The sequence below is a fragment of the Pelodiscus sinensis genome, chromosome 6, assembly GCF_052426305.1.
Source record: "Pelodiscus sinensis isolate ZL-2025 chromosome 6, ASM5242630v1, whole genome shotgun sequence".
NCBI classification, from domain to species: domain Eukaryota; kingdom Metazoa; phylum Chordata; order Testudines; family Trionychidae; genus Pelodiscus; species Pelodiscus sinensis.
The window spans coordinates 30670925-30696595 of NC_143057.1; the positions used below are offsets into that span (position 1 = coordinate 30670925).

At 40.7% G+C, this 25671-nt stretch overlaps 1 protein-coding gene across 9 annotated transcripts in view; it reads left to right on the forward strand.

Moving 5' to 3' along the window:
• RFX3 (regulatory factor X3) overlaps positions 1 to 25671 on the forward strand; it is a 252891-nt gene that overhangs the window by 27077 nt on the left and 200143 nt on the right. For 2 of the 9 annotated variants that reach the window (XM_075931647.2, XM_025181563.3), the window contains exon 1: positions 4536 to 5154. The exons of 6 other annotated variants lie outside the window; for them this stretch is intronic. The gene's annotated coding sequence lies outside the window, so the exon portion shown is untranslated. Of the gene's footprint in view, positions 1 to 4535; positions 5155 to 20970; positions 22781 to 25671 lie in introns of those variants that run through there. One more of the 9 variants, XM_089779224.1, reaches the window with a different exon arrangement.

Genomic DNA, 25671 nt, shown 5'->3' on the forward strand with positions numbered 1-25671 from the left:
CTCAAAGGCAGCAAGTGTGGGGGAAGCAGGAGCCAGTGCTAGCGGGGGGAGCCAGCTTAAAAGCCGGTTTCTCCCCCCAGGTAAAAGCGCCACGGGGATGCCTCCTTCCCCACTGAGACTATCAGAGGTAAGAGGGCGGGGATGGAGGTGAGGCTGGGCAAAGCAATCTCTGTGGTGGGCCCAAGCTCCCTGTGAACAGAGGTTGGAGTAGCTTCTGTCTGTGGCGTGCTCAGACCCTGCCCCGCACGGACAGGGGCTGCTGCCAGGCCAGCTCGGGCCACTGTGGACAGAAGCTGCTTAGTAGCAGCCGCTCCCTCCCCTCCCCAGAGTAGCTTCTGTCTGTGGGGAGCTTGTACCCCCATGGACAGGGCTGCAGCCTCTGTATCAGAGGCAGCAGTGTGGGGTGGTAGGCAGCTGGTGTGCGAGGAGAGCTGGTTTTTAAACTGGATTCCCTCCCGGACTGCTCCCACCTGCCATCCCGCACTGCTGCTTCTGATACAGAGGCAGCAACATGGGATGTCAGGGGGCTTGCTGGGAGTGCACTGGCTGCCGGCCCTGGCCCCAGGGACTATCAAATAGTCATGAAATGGACAATATTTTGTGCAGTTACATGACTATTCAGTTACCCGATATCTAATGTCCCTAATTGAGACCTCAGGAGAGAGTTTTCCAGCTCTCAGTTATCTTTATTTGGCATACAGAAAAATGATGCTGAGTTGATCAGAGTCAGTCATAGGGGATGTGTATGGGGCATATCATATATCGAAAGTTACAGAGAAAGTCTCATTGTATACATTTACACATTGCATTGACTATACATTGCATCATTTTTTGGGGTAGGCTTGGTTACGTGGTAGGAACCACTCTCTCTCTAGCACGCTTTGCCCTTGTTTTGCTCATGTTTAATTATTTTAGTAAGTGGAAGGGTCACTGGTATTGTTTACTGATTTGATCTGGCAAGACAAATTTCCCCATCGCTGAATAATATCTGAGGGGCAAAGGGGAGAAAGGGTACTGCCAGGATATGGGGGCAAGGTATACCATCTGTCTGCTGAATTTGAAAAGCTGAATTTGAAAAGCTAACCATGCAAAGCTATGCAATTGAGGGAGGTCTTAAGCATTTTAATAGTCAGCCACAGTAATGTTGTGTGATGTTTTTATGAATCACTGTTGACTTCCCTAATGAATTTTGTAATGTGGCAATTATGGTCGGAGTAAACTAATAAATATACATGTAACTTTCCAGAAACAGATATTGAGTGCAAAGAAATAGAAAGCAAATTCAAGTGGAAGTACACAAGGTTTAAAAAATTGCAGTAGTACTATGAAAGGGGAGTCTATACTTTAAAATAATAAATATTTATATTTTAGTATAAGTGTAATTGTGGTTCTCTGTAATTTCCCTCAGTATGGTATGGAAAGGATAAGGCTGCCACCTGTTACATTGTGGCGTGTAGGAAGTACTGACTGTGGAACTTTCCTTGGATTCAACATGATGCTGTATCCAGAATCTCTGGGCATATATGTTGAAAATGCTCTTCAATGTATGTGTTTCTTGCTTGAGTAAATCTGCGACGTCCTGGTTCACTCCCCATTGCACCTCTCAATCCCTTTGACACTTTGTAGCAATCACTTCTGCCATTCTTGTCTGTCTTCCTGGTCTTTGACATGTAGTCCTTCCAAATCCTGTTTTCATGGTCAATACAGGTGGAGGATTAGAAGATGTCCTAGAACACATGTCTTTTTTTGCTAGATCAGGGTCAGGTGTTCAGCAGTTACAGAGTGGAATGTTTCAGGTGTACCATGTCAGAGGCTGCTGATTAAAACAGGTATACCACTAGATTTACAGCTACAAAGAAAACAAAGATTAAGTCTCAAAACTCCCTTACATTTTTTCCATAAATATTTTTAATAAGAAATGGCTATTGCACCATCTTATTCCAGAACCGCTATACAGCTCAAGGTAGGGATGACTCTGTGTTGGTTAAATGGAGGATTAACATCTGAGTGTCCATGTATATGAGTAGAGGGAAATTACATTAAATGTTGCCTTCATCAGTAGTCTCATTTGCATGCATGTGGCAGGACTGGCTTGACTCCAGTCAAGTTTCAAACAGCACCTATATCATTGCATGGTTTGCATTCCCTTCCTTGTCACTGTCCCCTTACCTCTCCCAATTCCTTGCTTTGCACTGCAACAATGTCTACATCAGGCTTCCACAAAATTTCCACGGCTGTATTTGGGATGCTATTTAGGTCCATGCCAAGTCTGGCTTGCAGTTTATTGTAGAGGCGGCAGATCTACAGGGTGGTCCCTTGCCTTCTGATATGTCCATTGAAAGTTTCTTTCTTTCACACAGCACTACTACTCATTCCTGTTGTGCCTGTTTCAGCATCCCCTATGTACTCTGCACGTAAATGTCTGTTTTACTTCAGCTGTTCTTTCACTATGCTCACACAGTCTCTTCTTCCCACAAGCTAAAGTAGTACATTACTTCTTTCTTGCTCCAGGCAGGAATATGTCAAGTAGCTCTTTGCATGCATAGATTGGGCATGGTCAGATACTCAAAACAAAGGGGAGTCAATAGGTGGGCTTACCAAGGTCGGCAATCAGGAAAAGGCATTTCAACAAAGCTATAGATTTATAAGGGGTTGGAGAGTGTTTCTGGTGGCTGTGGCCCTTGGGCCACAGAATTGTGACAGGAGCAATCACTATCACAGGACCCAAGAGCATTATGGGGCAGCTGCTGATGGATTGTTAGGATTGATAGTGGTAATGTAGTATCTACATTCAGGTTGCATTGACACAAGGAGATGGGTGCGCCTTTGCACCATTTGAGAAAGTGGGGTAATTGCATTGCTTAAGTCATCGGGTGACTAGTTTAGGTGTAGATACAGGCGCAACAATGTTGAAACCAGCCAACTTCTATTGAACAAACTTTTTATAGTCAAAACAGATGAGGTCATCAATTTCCAATGGAGTCAGTATGAATTAAGGGTGTTCAGCTTTCAGGAGATATACATCTCATTAGAACTGGGTTCTAGGCCTATAGTTTTGTATTTTAAAAGTGCTTTCTTGCTGAAGGTAAGAAAAGAGTTTTGCATTAACTTCTTTAACATAAGGACACTTCAGTGGTTTAAATTCAGGGGAGGAGAAAAGGATCTGCCGCAAAAGTCCCCATTTCTTATGACCCTGACAGGATTTTCACAGGAAAGAGGGTTCTTTCAAATTTCAGAGCTCTTCATCTCCCCAACAGTCTTTACAAACCTCACCATTTCTAGAGGGTTTTGTGGAAAATCTCAAACAAGCAAACATCATAGAGCATATTATTAGGGGTAAAAACTCTTTTCTTCTGATTCTTTTGCCAATTTTTATAATCCATTTTTAATCAATAGTAATTATGGTTATTCCTTAGACTATGCTATGACATACCCACCTTAAAATTTCTCATTCCTTTTTTGGGATCGTCTTTCTTTATTGGTGCAGATTGTTGGTGGAATTACATTGGAGGCTGTTAGTATTATAGGGTATGTCTACACTACCCCGCTAGTTCGAACTAGCGGGGTAATGTAGGCATACCGCACTTGCAAATGAAGCCCGGGATTTGAATTTCCCGGGCTTCATTTGCATAAGCGGGGAGCCACCATTTTTAAATCCCCGCTGGTTCGAACCCCGTGCAGCGTGGCTACACGGGGCTCGAACTGGGTAGTTCGGACTAGGATGCCTATTCCGAACTACCGGTACACCTCGTGGTACTAGGAGGGTAATGTAGGCATACCGCACTTGTAAATGAAGTCCACGAGGTGTACCGGTAGTTCGGAATAGGAACCTAGTCCGAACTACCTAGTTCGTGCCCCGTGTAGCCGCGCTGCATGGGGTTCGAACCAGTGGGGATTTAAAAATGGCGGCTCCCCGCTTATGCAAATGAAGCCCGGGAAATTCAAATCCCGGGCTTCATTTGCAAGTGCGGTATGCCTACATTACCCCGCTAGTTTGAACTAGCGGGGTAGAGTAGACATACCCATAGATAGTGAAGAAAGGCTACACTGGCCAGTTCTGCTCCTTGTTACATTTTAGCCCTTTTTCACTCAATTTGCAAAGGTGTAATTGAAGACATAATCTGAAGCCACTGGGATTGCTTAGTTGTCACTGAAGGTATAAAATGATCCATAGAATTCATTACTGGTGATGGTACACAAGGCGGAAATAACTGTTTGACCCTCAAATCTTAGATTGAGTTCACAGGGTTGTTAGACAAATTTGGTATAGAAGTAAGTGGGAAACAGTAAAAATGAAAAATCATGTGCCTTTCTTAAGTCACTTTTCAGAATCGACTTTTGCCTTAAGGTTACAAGAGCAATGTTAATTCAATTGCTATACATGTATAAAGGATTTTCTATTCTTGTTTTCTTGTTAAATATATAGCGTAAATGCTTTATATTGGTCAATATATATAATAAAATGTGCTTGTTGTGCAGTTGTATTAACTTTGCTTTTGAAACTTTAAAATAGCAATTCTTGTCTTTTTGAGATTTTTGGTTGTACGACTTAAATGTTGGAGTGAGATACAGGAGTTTCTTGGCATTCATTTAGGAAGCCATGGGTTAATATGGACAAGTTTTGAGTAGTTTTCCTGTTGTAATATTTATTTGCATTCTTAGAATCTGTCATTGTTACTTTTTAATAATAAGATGTTTCCTAAATTGTGTGCTGACTATTTAAGAGTTTTAAGCTCTTTAAACAAACTGGTTTGAACTGTAGACAGAGGCCTACAGGTTTATTAATGCTTCTTATCCTGAAAGCACAGCATACCTTTTCAGGTTGCACAGCAACAGACTCCTAGCAACAATAATAGATTGAATTTCCAAGAGTGACCATGCCGGATGTAATAATAAAGCAGGAGTACAAACAGTTGTCATGGTTTTCTTTTCACAATAAACTAGTCTTCACTTAGGAAGCTTTAGTCTTTCAAAAATGGCCAAATCCTTGTAAAACTAAGGATGTTTAAGAATAGTTCTGGTACCAAAACATGTCTGCTTTGAAAGAGTGACTGTCATGCTTTTAGAAAGTGTAGTAGTATTAGACCTACAGACAACAAAGAAACATTAAATGGATTATCAAGTAAGGAGAACACTTAATACCGACATAAAAAGGTTTGTAATTCACAACTTGTTTGATAAGTTGATCCATAGTAGGACTTTATTAAATCCAGGGTTGAACAAGTAAATAAACAAGAATTTTGGAAGGGATAGTATCCGTCATATTTCAGGGCATAAGGCACCCTTTAACTAGTACAGGTTGGGAACAGACTTTTCCTGGGAATTATCCCATAACTGCTTATGATAGGACTTGTTGCACCTTTCTGTACTACATGTGGTATTAGAAACAGGATACTGGTGTGATCTGTTCTTATGCATGGTCAGTGTTTTGTTGCCTTTATTTGTTCAGTTGTTATATTATCTTGGTTCAGCTAGCATGAATCCTAGGCCGGTTCATTCTAATTTCTTGTTTTCTTTTAGGAGACATTATATGTTCATGTAAAATCAGACCTTATTTCTTTGAAGAAGCACAAGAAAACAGTATCATTTAATTCCCTAGAACTCATAGATTTAAACTAAATCTGCGAGCTAATTTTTGTAAAAGCATTTCTAGGCAGTGGCAATAAATAAAATTGCCAGTGGCTGCTGGACAAATTTATTTAAGTGTCATAACAGTCTGTCAGAATTTTCTCTTGTCAAGTCTTGTGTGCGCGAAAGGTGGGAAAGTATGGGCAGGCAGGTGGGTGGCAAGTCAGTAGAGTGAGAGAGAATCTTTCCACAAAATAGTAAAACACATAAGCCTGTCCGTACTGCAGTTACAATTTCTGACCTGGCTAATTAAAGTGAGATTTGAACTGTAGCTTTTGACAGCAGTAGGATGTTAATGTCAGAGTGAATTGACTTTTAAATCACCAATTTTAATCATGATTTAAAACAACAGGCAGGAAACCTTGACATAAATCCTCAATTTTAAGTGTTTTACATTTGTACTTTTCAGTTATTTTCCTCAAAAAAGCTTTATTCTCATTGGTTAGTAATCAGTAAACGGTGTAGATTTACAAGTAAATACAGCCTTGGCACTCAGTTTGGTGCTTCTTTTTGGTAATTAGGAGGACTCCTTATATCTTTATTCATTTATTTAAGCAGTTATATAGCTTAACTTACATTTATTTAGTCTTAATTTTTAAATGTGCGTTACATTAGGAAATTAATCATTCACCATTTTATTCACTGGAGTAATTTTTTACTTGAAATATGTGATCAATCTCTATTGGATGGAAATTCTGTTTCAATTTAAAATGCACAAAAACTGCATTTTAATTTTTTTGTTAAATAAACTACCTTAAAGGGGCTGAATAAGAAGTTTCATATCAAAACTTATTATGCATGGGAAATTAATTAATTGAACCGGTTTGGTTTCTGGTTAATGTGTTTAAAGATTTTAGAACTAGTAGATTTCATTCTCACAACTAATTTTTATTTATATATTGGAAGAGGAAAACCAGCTTTTCTACTTAACTACCATGTGGTTTCTTAACTTTGAATGAACTAGCCATTGAACTGAATTAGTTGAATACAATGAAAAAAGTTATTCTTTGCACTTTCAGAAGAAGGTAATTCTGTCCATAAGTGCCAACTCCAATTGTGCTCTGAGCTGGAGCACGAAGGGAAAAAAATTGAGTGCAGAGCACCCGCTGCCAGCCAGGCTCTACCCATCAGCCCTTCTCCCTAGCGCCTCTCATTCACTGGTGGCACTGTTGACCAACTCCTCCTCCCACCTTCCCAGCATTTCTGGGGTGCTGCAAACAGCTGAAGGAGGGAGAGGAGCAGGGAAGGAGTGCCCTTGAGGAAAGGGATGAAATGGGAGTAAAACAGTGCCAGGAAGAGGCAGGGTATGGGGTGGAGGGTAGATCAAGCACCCTTTGGCTAGACGGCAAGTCAGCATCTATGCTACTGTCAAAAGCTGGTTTAGCACTTCAACAGACTCTAGTTCAAAGCTCTCAATTGACTTCCACCTATTCAGTGGTTTGACATTTTAGAAAACTTGACAGCAAACGTACTGATTATAATAATTTGTTGGTGTATAATTTAAATGTTTTTAATGGGTGATAGTAAATGTATTCCTTAACATAAGTTGTCAATTTCAGTTTTAATCTTAAGTAGGTTTATTTTGTTTTAAATAAACTTGTATTTAATTTAAATTAAAAACTCTGATTTAAATTAAAAAAAGATGTTTATTCTAGCAAATGAACACATGCTAATGCCTTTGATCAGCTTTTCTGTCAACATCTGGAAAAGATAGTGAGAATGGTAGCATATAGTGAAGACCGGCAAGTACAGTAAAAAGCAGAAATGACCTGTTGTATTTTTTTAAAAGTATTTCCATATGAAAATAGCACCATTCTGATTAGTTGACATAAACACACAGGAAGTAAATGGTAAAAGCAACTGCTGCATAGAACTGAGCAAGGAAATGATATAAATATATAAACAATATACAAAGAAAGAAATTCACTTCTAAATTGAAATGGTTTACTGGAGTCATATGTTAGATTTTCATACTGCTACGATTGTGGGACTGTCTTTTTTTTGCATTCCTAAAACATCTTTGTTAAAATGACAGCTTAGGCCAGACTGTGAAGTTCTTAACTCCTGTTTGATAGTACGTTATAGTGTTAGTAGTCCTGTTTAACTCTATAAAATTGTTTTTTAAACTAAACTACTATCTGATGTGAGTAAGGATATTGTGATCTTTCTGTCACTAACATTTTTAATTCACCTACTTAGCATGTTGGGGTATCTACGCAGTAGCTAAACATCTGCAGCTGGCTTCTGTCTGCTGATGTGGGCTTTGGCTGCAGAGCCTGTAAAACAGCAGTGTAGGTGTTTGGAACTGTGCTGGAATCTGGGCTATAGGGCCCTCTCCACTCCAGTTTGAGCCCAAACATCTACACTGCAGTTTTACAGCCCTGTAGTCTGTGCCTTAAGTCAGCCGACCTGGGCGAGCCATAGGTGCAGCGTAGACATGCCATTTTTGCTCCTGTGGATTGGTATTCTAAGATTTATCAGACTTTTGTAATAGAAGCAATCAGCGTGCCAACCTAAATGATTATAATGTTTACAAATTATGTAAATACTTTTTACATGACAATACAGGCAGTCCCAGAGTTACGAACAGGGCTTTCTCACCCCGGAGCTCGCAGGCAGCGGGACCACCCAGAGCGCAGTGGTCCCGCCACCTCGACCTGCGGGGCGAGAAAAGCTGCTCCGGGTGCCCCATGTCTGCCGCTTTGCTCCCGGTGCCTCTGGTCTGCTGGGGACCGTCTCCAGCAGACCAGGGACACCGGGAGCAATGCCGCAGCGGCAGCGGAGTCCCGCGCCTCCCTGGCTTTGCCACAGCAAAGTCTCAGAGGCGCGGGACCCCTCTGCCTCCCCGGCTTTGCTCCAGGTGTCCCTGGTCTGCTGGAGACGGTCCCTAGCAGACCAGAGGTACCGGGAGCAAAGCGGCAGACATGGGGCACCCGGAGCAAAGCCGGGGAGGCGGAGGGGTCCCGCGCCTCTGAGGCTTTGCTGTGGCAAAGCCGGGGAGGCGCGGCACCCCGCCGCTGCTGCGGCTTTGCTCCCCGTGTCCCTGGTCTGCTGGGGTGGGGGGGGCGCAGCTAGTGCCCCCCCCTCAGCAGACCAGGCTTTTGTTGTGGTCCCTGGGGTAGAGCAGCTGGGGTGCTGTCGGGTTGGTCCTGCAGGGACCTACCTGGCAGCCCAGCTGTTCTGTCCCAGGCTCGAGATTCAGCCGCTGTTGAAACTGATCAGTGACTGATTCCAGGAAGCTGGGGGCAGAGCAATTCTGCCTCCAGTTTCCTGTAGTCAGCCCCTGGTCAGTTTCAGCAGCAGCGGCTGACTCTGGAGCCAGTTCCGACTTACATACAAATTCAACTTAAGAACAAACCTATAGTCCCTATCTTGTACGTAACCCGGGGACTGCCTGTATAGTGTTTTAGACAAAGCCATACGTTAATTATTGTAACATTTTAAAACTATGTACTAGAACAAAAACAAAATAAAGGGACATTCAAATAGAGGGTCTGATTCTGATCTCATTTAATACTTGTTTTATACGAATATAGTAACTTTGACATAAGCGATTTTTGTGATATTGTTGTAGCCATATTGTTCCCACAATATGAAATACAAGGCGGTTAAGTAGTGTGTTTTATTGGACCAATTTCTGTTGACGGAAGGAAAAAGCTTTTTAATTTCGCAGCACTCTTCTTCCATCTTGGAGAAAGTAACCTGAGTGTCTGAATACAAGAGGGGAGAAATTGGTAAGCATAAGGAGTTCACACATGCTGTAGAAGATTACTTAAAATGAAGTAGTCAATTGAGGGTTACCAGGCAGTAGTGTGTTGTAAATTGCTGTAATGGGCCACAAAACCAGTGTTTCTGTAAACTTGATGTTTTCAGTGTCGAGCAGTTATGAATTTAAGTTCTCAGCTAATCTTGTTAAGTTGTGCAGGATGAAGACAAAGAGGTTAGATATGGAGTGATTACTCTGTGAAGAGTGTTTGCCCATTAGTGATAGGGTGTTTGTGACTTATTTTTCTGGGTGAGTTAATTTGAAAGTGCAGCGATTGTATGGTTTCATCCACATAGTTGCTGTTGGGGCTTTTGTTGTACTGGATGAGGGTTGTTGTAATAAAACTTTCTAGGACACCTGGATCTTAAAAGGCATATTGGGGAATATTGATCATCATAATAGTGGAGATTCTCTGCAGATTTTGCATCTGTAGTTTTGGCAGGGTCTGGTGCTGCTTTGAATTGGTCTGACTTGGTTTGGGGGAGCTTGATTCTGATGTTGACTTCTGTGAGGTTGGGTGGTTATTTGGAGCCCAGAAGATAGGGTTCAGGAAATATTTCTTTATTGATGCAGTCATTTAATGATACTTTGTGTAGGTTCTAGTGTGGAGTGGTAAGTGGCAAGTAGGGAGGTTTAAACACTTCCTGCCTAGGGGTGTTTTCCTTGAATTAGAACCACTTTACTCTTCTTAAACCCTTGACTCCAAGTGGAGCATAGGTCATCTACAAGTCTCCTAAACTTCACTCTGTCTTGAGACAAAACTTCTAGCTGACTCCAGGAGTACCATGAGAGTTCAATGTTTATATTTATTACTTCACTAAGGAGAGACAAATGTGGTGTTATACTACATTCTCAATGAGGTGAGCTGACAACTATTACAGAAACTGGCCAGCTTAAAGGAAAAATGATGGTGCTAAGATGAGAAGGATTTCAAAAATATATTTACTGGACACTTAAGATAGAGAAAGCAAGGGTTATACACCTGAACTCCCATACTCTGGCTATCTCTGATCTAGAAACACCCACTTTTGGACTCTGATGGGGAGGAGGAAGCGGCTTTGCACCTGCTGCTCCTCCTGCCCCCTAGCTGGGAGTACAGCAGTGCAGCAAAGCACTTTTCCAGAGGCTTTCCCCCACTGCTGCTGTAGTGGGGGTAGTTCCTGAAACCAGCGCTGGGCATAGAGCCATGTGACCCCCAAGAGTGGGGTGCCCGATAAGCGCCCAACCTCCATCCCCCTCATTCACCCTCCCTTCCTCCCAAACCCTGCCCCAATGCCCTCTATGGTCTGCAAAAATTCCTTGTTCTGGCATACCCTATTTCCCAGTGTTGCCACATTAAAGAATTTGAATTAAGGATTTAATTATTTTGAAATGATGGAAAATGTATAAAGAAATAAACTATGAAAGGAGGGGAAACTGCAACTAATAGATTTTTTTTTATTTGTAATGTAATTAATATTTCTTAAAATGTCCCTTTTTAAAGCTTTTAAGTAAAATCCTTTCCTTACTGAGACAAACCTGTCTAGTTAGAAATCCAACGTTCAGGCCTGATGATCCATTGATGGCTTTATGAACTTGGTGGAAAGAACACAGGTAGTGCAGTACACCAGATATTAGAGTGACATTACAGCAACTTTAATCATTTGGATAATTTCATTGGAGAAGAATTCAAATGATTACATCTAAAAGAACACCTTGCACATCTTAACATTATTTGTTATTATAAAGAGAAGAACAGAGAAAGTACAGGATAGTGGGGTAAAAGAATGAATATAAAACCAGAATTATAGCCCAAAATTCTTTGTGAAAAAATGTCATAGCCAAATAAAAGAAAAATAATGTTGAGCACAGTAAAGGTAAATAAGCTAAAAAAAAAAAGTAATAAAGGTTCTTCAAGGAAGAATTGGGGATTTGTATAAAGCAAATTAAGTGAATCCAAAGTGTTTCTAAGTATAGAAAAATAGTATGGTGGAGATCAGAGTAAGTGGTGAGAGAGGAGATCGTAGAAAGAACACACTGAAAAAATATTGGTAACAATTAACCAAGGTCTGGTTGAAAATGCACACAGAATAATGAGTTATCAGGTCATATTCAGCGTTAAAATCAATTTTGGGGGATTTTTAAATTATTGATGCTGATGTGGAAGGCCTGTGCCAAATTTACTTCCAAAATTTTGTATTTGTAGACAAATATTTCCAGGGAGATGCTTAGTCTGGACCATTCTTTACTACTGTTGTTTTAACTTAAATGTACGTGTGTTGAAATGTATAGATGGAAAAAGCTTTTCCATTTATCTATTCTAGAAAACAAACATCTCATGTGCCTAGGGTTGCCAGATGATTTCAACAAAAATACCGGACACACTTCACGTTACATCACAATCTACATCTTATTTAGAAAATACTGGACATTTATATTTTCTCATTTATATTTTCTCAATTTGTTTGCCGAACAGAGAACTCAAATACTGGACTGTCCGGTTCAAAACTGGATACCTGACAACCCTACATGTGTCTTCTCTTGCCTGCTTATCTTAAACCAGTTCTTTCATAGAAGTGCTTTCCCGTCTTATTCTTTTGCAGGTCATTGCAAAAAATAATTAACATTACTATGTTAGTACTTAAACTAATATAATTGAAATGGAAAATAAAATATCAGCTGTATTAAAGTTACTTTATTGACTTAATTTAAGAAAAGTCTTTTAGATATTAAATGTTCCAAAATAAAAATCTATATTCTGAACAACATAGTTGTCCTATGAATGAATACAAGACAGAATTAATTTTCTGGAACTCAGCTGCTATATATATAATATCCTACTAAAGCATATATGTTATCCTCCATGAATTAATTCATCCACATACAATATTCACTGTGGGATCATATACTGTATTTATGGCACAATTATCTATCAATAGTAACGATGAATTTAAATGTGCCATTTTTATGCTTAATTAAACATCAAGGGTCCAATTCAGAGGGTCTATATCCTATTTATGTACACATTGTATAATGTGTTTTATGTGGGGATGCCTCTGAGGAGCCTTTGGAAACTTCAAATGGTCCGGAATGCGGCTGCTTGAGTTTTAACTAATACTCGTTATACAGAGCACATTATGCCAGTGCTCTGGCAGCTGCACTGGCTTCCAGTATGTTTCCGGGCACAATTTAAAGTTTTAGTTATAACCTATAAAGCCACAGATGGGTGGGGTCTGGGGTATCTGAAGGACTGTCTTCTCCCATGTGAACCTGTCTGGGGATTGAGGTCAGCTGGGGAGGCTCCGCTCTGTGTTCCTCCACTTGTGGAGATAAGATTACACCTACATGGAGCAGGGCCTTCTCAGCTTTTGCTTCTAGGCTGTAGAATTCTCTCCCCTGGGATATTCACATGGCGCCAACGTTAATATTGTTTCAGCATCAGGCTAAACCCACCCTTTTACTCGTGGTTTTATTGGTGTTGGAGTTATTTTGTGTGTGTCCCTCCTCCCAAGATGTCTTAGCAGATTTTATGTCCCTCTGGGGGTCTCACATTTTAATTTTTTATATATATTTATATTGTGAGTTAAACATTTTGTGAGCTGCCTCGAATATTTTAAATAGAGGGTGGGGTAAAAATATTTAAACTAAATAAATAAACAAATGAAGAATGGTATTTTCTTAGTAAACTAAGAATATCGCTGAATGTGTCTATCTCTGTTCATGGCATCCTATGGGGGGGGGGATTAATATTAAAATCTGCTATTTATTTGAGAGTTTGTCTGTGTGTCTGTCCAAGAACTTCTCCTAAACAGTAAGAGCTGGGACCACCGAATTTGGTATAATGCAGTTTCTTCTTATAACTTCAAGCAAGGTAAGGGTTTGGTTCTGCCAAGAAAATGAGATGTGCCTAGAATGGGGTTGCTTCTCATAAAACCAAACAAAAAAGAGACAGAATCACGAGGCAGATGAAAGAGGCTGGCTGGGGAGTGCTCTTCCCCTTCTGGGACTTCCCGAGCTCCAAGCCTCCCTCCCCTCAGTCACCTTTTGCGGGGGAGGGGGGAAAGGGGAATGAAACGCCTCCCTCCCAATTTGTATGGGGACATTGCTGGCTGTTCCTCACTGTTAAGTAATAAGGAGCAAGTGAGCTGTTTGTTACATTCCTCACTCTGGTTGCGGAGTGCAGTGGGCAGACAAACCTGGACCTGCCCCAGCTGGGGGACATGCATCCCTTCCCTGACTGTGTTCACTGGAGCTGCAGTGACCATGGAGAGGCACTTCTCACTTGATCCCAAACTGCTATGATGAGTGAGAGCTCTCTTTCCAGGGCAGAACCGCACCACAAAGCAATTATGAAAATGTACATGCTTCATTTGAATTTTATTTTCCAAAAATAAAAAAATTATTAAGCACCTAAACAACACCAGGTATATCTTCTAGCAGCTTATATAGAAAACTAAGAACACTGATGTAGAGGATAAAACACAGCATTCCTATGACTCCATCCTTTTTAAAGTCCAGATTAGATAGAAGAGTAGGAAAATATTCTTTATGGCCCTTTTAAGAGGAGAATGTTGACATCCATAGACTTATTCATGTCAGTTCCAAAGTGATTGGTAAACATATAATCCTAGAGTTAGAAGGAACTGCTAGGGTCATCGAGTCTAGCTCCCTGCCACAATGATGAGACATGGAGGAGAATAGTAAAATCAAATTATGATAATTTGCATATAATCTAGACCTATGCATAACTTGCATATGTTTCCAGAGTATGCAAATTCCAGTATGCTTTGGAAATTCATCTTGATAACCAGGAATTGTTAAAAGAGTGTTAGGGAACCCGTGCCCCATGTACTGCATGTGTCCTATTGGGGTTCTGTGTGTGACCTGAGAGACATTTTGTTTACTATTGCTCACATGCAGGGTTGCCAAATTCTGCTGGTTTCTATCAGCATAGTTCCCCCCCTCCCTTCTCCCCAGTATTACTAAACTGACATGCACGTAAAGCAGGGGCATATGAAATGAGGTGCATGCTGATTGCACTCAACATTGACGGATTGCCATGTGCTCTCTCTGGATCCAGTCAAAGCGCTGCTATGGTTCAGTCATCATATTCTGCAAATTCTTGGTACGCAATTGCTCTTAACAAAACTACCCTATCCTGGGAGACAGTCTTGGTTGTGACAATCTTTTAGCCCACTGAGATGGAGGGCTATTCACTAGAAAAGGTTGCCCATCATTGTGTTATGATTGTGCTGCACATCTCTTAACTTTGAGAGTTGAAGAAAGAGTTTCCCTTAATTTTATTGTGAAGGGAAATTCTTTCCCCAGCTCTGAAAGTTAAGAGCTGTCAGGACTGTAAAAGGGTTTAAAAGAGAACTAGATAAATTCATGGAGGTTAAGTCCATTAATGGCTATTAACCAAGATGGGTAAGGAATGGTGTCCCTAGCCTCTGTTTGTCAGAGGATGGAGATGGATGGCAGGAGAGAGATCGCTTATGTTCTTATGTCAGCACTATCATAAGCAATCTCTTAGAAAGTGTGTTCTGTGAATGGTGGGTGAAGCCATAGTAATCCATAAATCCAAATTGCATTTTCTGTTCGCAGACATAATTTTTGTTTAATTACAGAGATGCACAAGATCTGTCTTTTAGTGGATTTGAACTCTACATTGTTCGTTGTTTTGTAGTCCTCAGCCTTTTCTTTGCAGAGAATTGACTTAATTCTAGAAAAATCTCATTGGAGCCAAGGATTTAGTATTGGATTGTACTCTTGGAGAACCATATCTTTTGAAATAAGTTTTGAACTTTACTAATGAATTATTGCACCAAAATGATGAGAGGACAAAAAATAACTATGAATATCAGATAAGTGGTATTTGGAGAAGAGATGTTACAGCATAAACTCTGATATCAACAATATGCTGATGACAATAATCTTACTTTCCAAACTAGTGCCATCACAAGGATGTCACAAGGCATATAGGGAATCAGCACTTGAACAAAGAGTGGTACTTCAAACAATGTAGGCAAGACCAAGATGATGCTGAATAGATGGAATTAACTGTGACATTGAATGCTCCTTTCATACTGGGCATTTCTGCCCAATTTATCTAAGTGGTAAAAAGCGGCAAGGTCATCTTATATGATTAATTCATCCTAAATGATGAAGCAGCATTGATGTCTCCATGGATGCAGTTGAGCCATGATAGTAAATAAGGAGAAGCTATACTCTCCATTATGTTGGGTATGACATCCACTCCAATAATATTGGCACTGGTTTACTTGGGGCCCACTACAGCTAATCAGTCTTCTTTTCTGGCCTTATTGAGGTATGTCTAGACTACATCTCTCTTTCGAAAGAGGGATGTAAATTAGACATATCGAAATTGCAAACGAAGCTGAGATTTTAATTTCCTGCACTTCATTTGCATAATCGCGTCACGGCGTTCTTTCAAAAACCGCTATTTCTAAAGGGAAACTACGATCTTTCGAAAAAGGCATTTCTTTTCAAAAGAACCTCATCTAAATCATGGTTTCCGTTTCAAAATAGAGATTTTGAAAGAACGCCGTGATGCGATTATGCAAATGCAGCACGGGAAATTCAAATCCCAGCTTCGTTTACAATTTCAATATGTCTAATTTACATCCCTCTTTCAAAAGGGATGTAGTTTAGATGTATCCTTGGTGTCTGAGGGATCCTATGGATGACGTCTAGCAACCTCAAGAATCTTCTATTTCACAACTCTTCTATTTCCTGTTAGAGGGTTCTGTCATTGTAAAAAAATTACAGGTACTGACAGTTCCAATAGGTGTCTCTTCTTTATCCCTGAACAAAGGGATTACTTCTTTGCTAAGGAGTATTCCATTAGGACATCTTGGAGCTTCAGGGACTGAAGAAGATAGTCCTACAGCAGTAAGGCCATACTAGAACTGGTTAAAGTAGTATGGCACATTTCAGCATCCTGTGTCCCTACAACAAAAAGAGCCAAGAGACAGAGTTTGTTCCTGCTAAAGACTTTGCATTCCCTGGGGACGTAAACTCCAGCTCTCACTAAGAAATACAGAAGGTAATCCGTGATCGAGGTCATTCACTTCTAATGCACCTTATTACCAGCACACGACAGAGCCAAAAGATTTAGAGATCTTGCTTCTGGGCTATCTCTACTGCTACAGTTTCTAATCACTCTCAACCACTGTCCAAAAGACACTTAATGCCATATTGGTTGAGACCTGTGTTACACCACCGATACCAACTGTCTCATCCTTTGTCATCTTTGGAACCTGTTAGATTCTTTGCCCACAACTGAAACAAGAGTGCTACAGACAGATAGATTATGTAGATTATCTCTTTCCCACCTGATAAATTTCCTTCCTAGTCTCCTTTTGCAGACCACTCTGACAAGATTATTCTTCAAGGGAAAGCAGAATCCCTTCTATACCAAGAAGCAATAGAGTATGTCCTGCATCATTACCATGGAAGAGTGTCCTATTCCCAATATTTTCTAATCCTTAAGAAACAGAGTGTAGAAGCCCATCCAGGACTTTCTGCAACTTACCATCTTTATTCAAAAACTGAAGTTCTGAATGAATACACTGGCATCTGTAAAACTCTCCCTTCATGAAGGTATGTGGTTTGTGGCTCTCAGTATGAAGGACCTGTATTTCCATGTGGACATTCACCTATCACACAAGAGTTTCCTGCATTTTATAGCAGGTGAGGAATACTTCCAGTTTCAAGGCCTCTCTCTTGGGCTTATTATGGCATCCAGAGTCTGTGCAAAGGTTTGCTCTCTGGTAGCTGCCCAAGTGAGACACCAGGACTATATGGCATTCCCATACCTTTATAATTGGCTCCTCATAGGCTACTCTTGTCAGGAGGTTATGGCAGCAATAGTATTTCTCATACTACTATTAACAGTTCTAGACATTTGCATAGATGAAGAAAAGTCGGTATTGTTACCCATAAGATTAATGAATTTTATGGGGCAAGGTTGGACTCTGTTGCATTGAGAACATACTTCCCTTCAGAAAGGTTTTATGCAATGAGCAGCCTGATTTCTCACATCACACATGGTGAACAAGTACCTCTTGCTGTTAATCCACGTGCAGCTATGCAGAATCCATTTGCCGTGCCTGTTAGTTTGGCTTAATTTGAATTATTGATTAAGCAAGGACCACATCAACTCCAAGGTAGTCGTCCTCACAAGAGTTGTCTCCTTCCTAATTTAGTGATTGAACTTAGTAAAGGTCATGGTGGGAATTCCCTTTAATCCTCCATCTCTAGGACCACCTTTTTGTCTTCCTTTTGGGGTGAGATGCTCACCCAGATAGTCCCATTATTTGGAGTACCTGGATTCCATGAAAGACCAGACTACTTATAAGCTTACTGGAACTGAGGGCAGTCTTCCTTCCCTTTACATACTCGCTTTCTATATAAATAACATCAGACAATATAAAAACAGATCTATATACATAAATACAGAGGAGCGTGATCTCATCCCCTCTGCCAGAAAGCCATCAGGCTTTGGAACTGGTGTGTCAGGAACTGCATCATGATGCAGGCAGTTCTGGTATTCACACAATACCCTGAAAGAAATTAAGCAGAAGTTTCTTCATAGACCATGAGAAGGAGATATTTGCACAGTGGGTGCACCCCTATGGGGCCTCTTTGTGTCCCAAATAAAAAGAAAGCTTCCCCGTATGTTGCTTTAGGGATGCCATGGGTTTTGTCTCCCAAGGCAACGAACTGCTGATGTTCTGTATTAATAGCCTCAGATATGCCTTTCCTCCCATTTTCTGCTTCCACAGGTCATAGGGAGGATAACTCACAGCAAAGTCAACATCATTCTTTTAGGGCTCCACTGCTCCAAACAGTTCTTGTTCATGGAACTTGCAACTGTCTGCATATCTACCTACCTCCTGGTCAGGATTTTTCCATTCCTTGGTCTCCTAACCCTGGATGTGGGGAAGACCACGCATCCCAATCTGGGCTCTCTCTACCTTATAGGCTGGTTTTTGGATGGGCATGAGAAATAGAATGCTCATGTTTGGCCTCTGTTCAGATGATTCTTAATAAAAGTGAAAAAGAGGCTACTAGAGCTTGCTGTCCGACCAGATAGAGATGCTTTTCAGCCTGGCAAGATTACACCAACATTTTCCAGATACTTCAAGCATCCCGGTTGTTCTAGACTATCTCCAGCCTCTGAATGCTTCAGGTCTCTCTGATAGATTACTAAGAGTACACATATTGATTAGTGCCTTCTTCCCTGTGATGGAAGGATGCTTTCACTTTACTGACCCAGCTATGGTATGATTAATGGAAGACCTGATCAGGAACTTTCCACTAGTGCTTAAACCTACCCCAAAATGGGACCTTAATGTTGTCCTGTCCAAACTCACTATTTTGCCTTTTGAACTCTCAGCAACTTGTACCATGGCCTATCTATCTACAACATGGCATTCTGAGTAGCTTTCATCTCAGGTAGGAGATTCAGCAAGCTCAAAGCCATCATGGAGGACACTTCTTATATCGTGTTCAAAAGGAAAGTTTTTCTTCAACTACATTTCAGGTTTCTAAGATTATTTCAGCATTCCACATCAGTCACATGAATACCTACCTGTATTTTTCTCAAAACCCCATGCTTCCTCACTCCCTCATTATTAGGCATGTAGAAAAGAACCAAACCTCAATCATTAAGAAAGATTATAGCAGAGAGATCAGGTGGGCAAACCATGTCCTCCCATATGGTTCCTAAGTGGGTCTTGCGATACATCTTAGGTTACGTCTACACTGCAAAGCTTACAGTGGCTCAGCAGTGCCACTAAAGCATGGTCACTCAAAAGCACATAGTGTAGTTGCTCTTTGTTGGCAGGAGAGAATTGTCTTGCTGTCAAAATAAAACCACTCTCAACAAAGGGTGGAGCTGTGTTGGCGGGAAAGTGTCTCATGCAAACAAAGTGCTGTCCACATCAGTGCTTTTTGTTGTTAAAAATGTTAGTGATGAATGTATGTTTTTTCGCACTTTGTCCAACAAAAGTTTTAAGACCAAAAATATGGTGTACGGATAGCAAACATTTCTGCCCAGCAGGTCACAGCTCTCACTATGTTGAATACAAGCTGCTTCCATGGCATCCCTATCAGATGTTCCTCTACAGAGCAAATGCAGAGTGGCCACCTGAAAATTGAGTCACATATTCATGAGTTACAACGTTGCGGTACATGGTAGGCTACAGATGCAGCAGTTGAATTGGTGGCATTGGAAGCATCTTTTACTCCTAGCTTTCTCACACTGGCCTCCAGTCTGAACATTACTTGCCAATCATCCATGTATGGAATGCACATATGTACCATTACTTGAAACAATGGCTCTTGCTTACTATAACTGAAAATTCTTTGAGATGTGTGTTGTTTATGTGGATTCTAATACCTGCCCTCCCTTCCCTCTGCTGTGGAGCCTAATGGATTTGCAATAAGAAAAGGAAATGGAGAAGTGTTGACCTGCACTGCCTATTATAGCCTCTGTTGGGATTACAAGGAGAGCAACTGTGTAAGAGCAAACCAGCGCAGTGGTTTTGGAGAATTTCTGGACATGTGTGCATGTGTACCCCATGTGTGGAATACAGTTAGGGACCACGCATCTCAAAGAACCTCTAATTACGATAAGAAACCATGTTTTGAAGTATGTAAGCGTCTTCTGGATTACAACTCAATATGCATGCATATCTATTTGGATAATTTGGGAATAGCTTTGAGAGAGAGAACTTTTGCTGAGGTTACTGAATGTAAAGCATTGGGACTCAAACCCCTTAATGTTGTTTGCAGACAGACATTTTGCAGAATGGAATGGACATTATACATATTTGATATGTTGTCACATAGGGCGTGACAAGGTTTATTATGACCAAGAAATCAAAAAAGGGAGGTGGGACTATAATTGTGGTTGGCAAGGATTATAATGATTAAAAGGAATATTTGCTTATCTTAACTGAAATTCTGTTTTTGAGGTGACTTTTCTTGATATTTTGATACTTTATGTAGTTTAACTTTGGAGGAACTATTTTATGTATTTTGTTTCTGAAAGTAGCTTCCATGTAAAGACTGTCCAATCAGAAGGACTGTTCAACAGTGCAGACTTAAAATCTGGTTTTAAAAGGCTTTCTTTGAGCAATTGCACATGTCCATTCCTCTGTAGGTATGTGCATATCCAATGCACAGTTATCCCCTTTAGGTGTCTTGAGTATTCTCTGCTGCCTTGTGCCACTATGCAAAGATATAAATGGTAGAGACGCTGATTCCACTGAGTTTTTTCTTCTCTCCTCTGATGGTTGCTGGAAGTGCTGCTGTTGACTTAGCAAAACCTCTGTTTCTTCTTGCATATAGTACCTATTGGCTAGTTATAGCTTAAAGTGATGGTGGGGACGAGGATTGGGCAAAGTAGTAGAATTGTATTAGTACAGTAGATTTCTGATAATCCGGCACCTTTGGAACCCAGGGCATGCTGGATTATCGGATATGCTGGAGTATCAGGAGGTACTCTGGCCGGGGGGCTGTGATGGGTCTGGGTGATGGGTCTGGGGGAGGGGGGATCCGGCGGGGTTTGTCCAAGATCTACAGTTACATATAAATGCAAGATCTTTGTGAACCATCTGTTTGGCTTGCATGGCATTTCTTGCAGATTGGTGGTGCTATAGATTAGCCATGTTTTACATGAAGAAGCACTACCTAACAGCAGCTTTCTACTTTGGGACTCCCGAATATCCAACTATGTTCATATGAAATCTGGCTATCTTTCAGGGGTACAGAATGCTTTGCAGACTACTTAAGCAGGTGGTTTACCAGTCACCACGAGTGGTTTCTTCATGCAGATGCAGTCGGATCCATTTTCCAGTGGTGAGAAACTCCTTAAGTGGATGTTTGCAATAAGGACTAAAGAAAATACCATCAGTTGCTTGACAGATGTCTCTCAGCTATCTTTGTCAATGTCCTGCTGCATGTCTTCCCTCTGGTTCAGCTCCTGCCCAAAGTTTTGTCAGAAATCAAATAAGACAAGGCTCATCTTACTCTAATCGCCCCAATGTGGCCTTGTGAGCACTGGTTTCCAGCTTTAAAAGCAAACTGCCAGTATCATTACTATTAGACATGGATGTCCAGGACTACAGCTGCCTTCTCCATCCTAATGTGCAGGCAATTGACCTGTTTGACTGGCATCACTGACATCTTTGATAAGGGTCTTGTTCTAAGGGAGTACAGGAAGTGCTTCTACATCCTGGAAGACCTTTTCCTAGCAGTTTTTATTTTATTAAATACAAAATATTCCTTGTCTGGTTCCAACAGAAATATGTTTCCCTGGCCTGGGTTTATATCCAGTATTTATTGGACTATCTCTTGTTCCTTCAACAAAAGTTAGCTATTAGTTCCATCAAAAGTAAATTTAGAAGCTCTTTTGGTTTTCTACTCTCCCATTGATAACCCCAGATTCTTTTCTAATTCTGTGTTTATCAGATTTTTGAAAGGTCTGGACACACTCCAACCACAAGTTTAGGAGGCTGTCCCTCCATGTAACTTAAATCTTGTTTTAGCAAAGTTGTTGTGTCTCTTCTTTGAGTGGCGGCAACCTGTTCCCTGCTATAATTTTCAGTGAAAGTGTTTTTTTTGGTTGCTGTTACTTTGGCCAGGAGAGTGGGGGAATAGTGACCTCTAGTGTCAGAATTCCTCTATTTGGTCTTCTATAAAACAAACATTTTACTTTCACCTTCACCCAAAGTTTTATTAAAATAGTTTATTTTCATATTAATCAAGTAATCTAATTACTGGCCTACTTTCCAAAACATTGGAGACATAACGAGGAAACTGCACTCTAGACATTAGAAGAACTTTGGCTTTTTACCTGTATCAGATTAAATCATATAGGTCTTTGATGCAGCTGTTCAAAGATTCACAGAAATGCATGACTGTCTGGAGTTTCAGCAGGTCATCTAGTCTCATACGCTGCACTGAGGAGATTATGCGAGGCTTATACTTAGTAGTTCTCAATTCCATTTTCCAGGATATTTTGAGCCCCCCTTAGTTCAGTCTGTTTGTGAATCACTTACAGTGGGATGGACGTATGCACTCACTTCAAGAAATGATTACAAATCTTTTTTTGTAACATGTTCTTCGAGATTTGTTGTGAATATCCATTCCATAACTCTTCCTCCTTTTCCTCTCAATCTGATAATAAGGAACTAAGTGGGGATTGGATGTGACTTCACCCTATATACCTGGACGCAGTAATGTGAGACAGCAAAAGGCTCTCTAAAGCTCTGGCATATATCACAGAGAGAAAAATCTCCAACTGTGCTCTGGGTGAAAATGCACCTACAGTGGACTGGACATGTTCTTTGAGATGTATTGCACAACAGGAAAAAGGTTAGTAATTGAAATTTCCCACTGAATTACCGGGAGAATATTTTTACTCTGAGAATAATTTACTATGGCTCTTCTGTTAGCAGTCATTTCATGTAGAGCCAGGGCCATTATTAATTTTAAAAGCCATATTATAGTGTTTTTTCCCCTGACAAGCTATTATTCAGGCTGTATCCTGAATGTTTTCCAAAGAGTAACACTGTTTTTCATGTAATTCAACCCATTTCTTACATTCCTTCTTTGCTCAGCATTCCTATAGCTTGGATAAATAGTTATATAAACAATGTGTGGTCTTCACAGTGAAGAAAACCTCAGAGAAAATCTGTTCTTGGGAACCCAAAAAAGGAGTGCAAAGCACATTAGTCAACACTTTTTGGGTTGACAAGTCAACTCTTTTTATAGACCATGGAGGACCAATAAAGAGCTCAGTGTAGGAGTAAGAACACACTCTTATCAAACTAGAAGGCTGCCTATTAGGCAGAATAGCAAAGATATACAGTATCAATAGATATCATCTTGGTGTATCTTTTGAAGTACTTAACAAAATAAAAGTTTTTGTTTTATTCACTTTTGGATAAAAAGTCTTCCTGTTGTCTTTTTGTATCTTTCCTCAAAGATCCATATTAAAATTTTAAGGAGAAGAGAGGTTAAGTGCTCTATTTGGTTTTGGAATAATTTTCCCTTTTCCTTTTTGTTGACGGGATATTTGCAACTTCTTTTTCTTCTGATCAGCTCATGGTCTCTGGAGTGGCAGGTACTTGTGTGGGTAGAACAGTTAAGTAAGTTTCCCTTACCTTTAATTTTATCTTCTCCAAAGAGTGCTCCATCAGAACCTATCTTGTGCATTTTCTTCTATTGTATTTCATTGATTAAACATGCATAGAGATGTCACTTCTAGTATACATATTACATCTGAAGAGGGAGGGAGTGAAATAAAATGGTGGAAGGACTCTGCGTTTTAAGTAAAAACTTTACTTCCTGGGTAATGTTTGAGAACATACAAAGAGCTAAGGTCAATTCAGTTATGGTAAAATGCCTATTGTCTTAATTAGGGATATGATGGGCAGCCAGTTACCTGGTAAGCATCGCCCTTACTGGGTGATGCTTACTGAGTAATGGTTAACTGGTGTTGGAGGGCTGCTCCAGTCCCAAAGGGCCCACCATGCTTCAGGCTAGGGCGGGAGCCAGGAAGCCCCTGTGTCAGGCCAGTGGGGCTGGGAATTCCCACTGGGTGGGAGTCGCTCCAGTTGGGCTGGAGTGATCCCTATTCTCTCCCTCCCCCCCCCCCCCCGATCCTACTCAGTCAGTTAACCAATTAAACCTAATGTTTAACTGGTTAACTGATTAAATGGGATTTTACATCCATAGTCTGAATGTGATTATACTTCCTTAAGCAGGCTAGCAGAGAAATTTAAGACACTGTCAAATTGAGTCACACTTCTATGAATAATTTTTTCGTTCAAGATTTCTTACGCACAAGAGGAACCTCATATACTACCTTTGATGCTTGAAATAAAGAGGTAGAAGATCAGTATGAGACTGACAGAGCATTGGGTATACATTTCAGAGAAAGTGAAATTATGGATAAGGAAAACTAATTTTACCTTTTCTCCTCTAATCTCTTTCAGTTACAAAACTGTTTCAGTTTAGTTGCAGAGAAACTAAATTAATTCCTTGCTTCGGTATTCACAGCTGACGATGTTAGGGAGATTCCCAAGCCTAAACCATTCTTTTGAGGTGTCAAATCTAAAAAGTGAGGAATTGTTCCAGATTGAGGTGTCGGAGGAGATTTTTTGGAACAAATTGAAAAACTAACAGTAAGTAGTCACCAGGACTAGTTGGCATTTTAGAACGTAAGAATAGCCATACTGGGTCTGACCAAAGATCCATCTAGCCCAGTATCCAGTCTTCCAGAAGTGGTCAATACCAGATGCCTAAGAGGGACTGAACAGAATAGGTAATCATCAAGTGATCCCTCTCCTGTCATTCGTTTCCAGTCTGACAGAGGCTGGGGACACCATTCCTACCCATCCTGGCTGATGAGCAGGGCTCGACAAACTATGTAATCTACTCGCCTAAGGCGAGTAGATTACAACCCAGAAGAGCCGGGTTCGGGCAATCTGCGCATGCGCAGATCGCCAGACAGCATGGCTGACGAGTGGGGCTCGCCGTGGCTCGACAAGCTCTGCTAATGAGTATTGATGGACCTAACCTCCATGAATTTATCTAGTTATTTTTGGAACCCTTTTAAAGTCCTGGTCTTAACATCCTGTGGCAAGGAGTTCCACAGGTTGTCTGTGTGCTGCATGAAGAAAAACTTCCTTTTGTTAGTTTTAAACATGCTATCTATTAATTTCATTTGGTGACCCCTAGTTCTTATGTTATGGGAACAAGTAAATAACTTTTCCTTATTCACTTTCTTCATGCCTATCAAGATTTTATAGACCTCTGTCATTCATCGTTCAGGAAATCAGTATTTCAGGACAGTACTGCACATTTGGCTCTTGGGGAGAGCCAGCTCTGTAAGGGAGGCATTAAAATGATTACTGTCCCTGCATTTTTAACAGCCAGTGTTTAAAGAAGATAACTTGCTGCTGAGGATGACCAGGAAATCGCGTGTGTGTGTTTGTCTTCAACACTGTGGCTTCCACCCTGGCCCTTATTTAACACACGTGTGTGCAGCAACATTCACCTCCTTCCCCTCAAGTGATGGCAGAGTTGCATAAGAATATTTCTCTTAATGGGTCAAGAAAAATGCATCTCTGGCATACAACCTGCAACAGTGGGGATTGCCCAGTATCTCCATCAGAGTTTCATGGAGATCTCTGAAGCAGATTCCCGGGTAGTGAAGGAGTCCATCAACACCCTGCTCCAGTGCTCTGAGTAGGCATGTG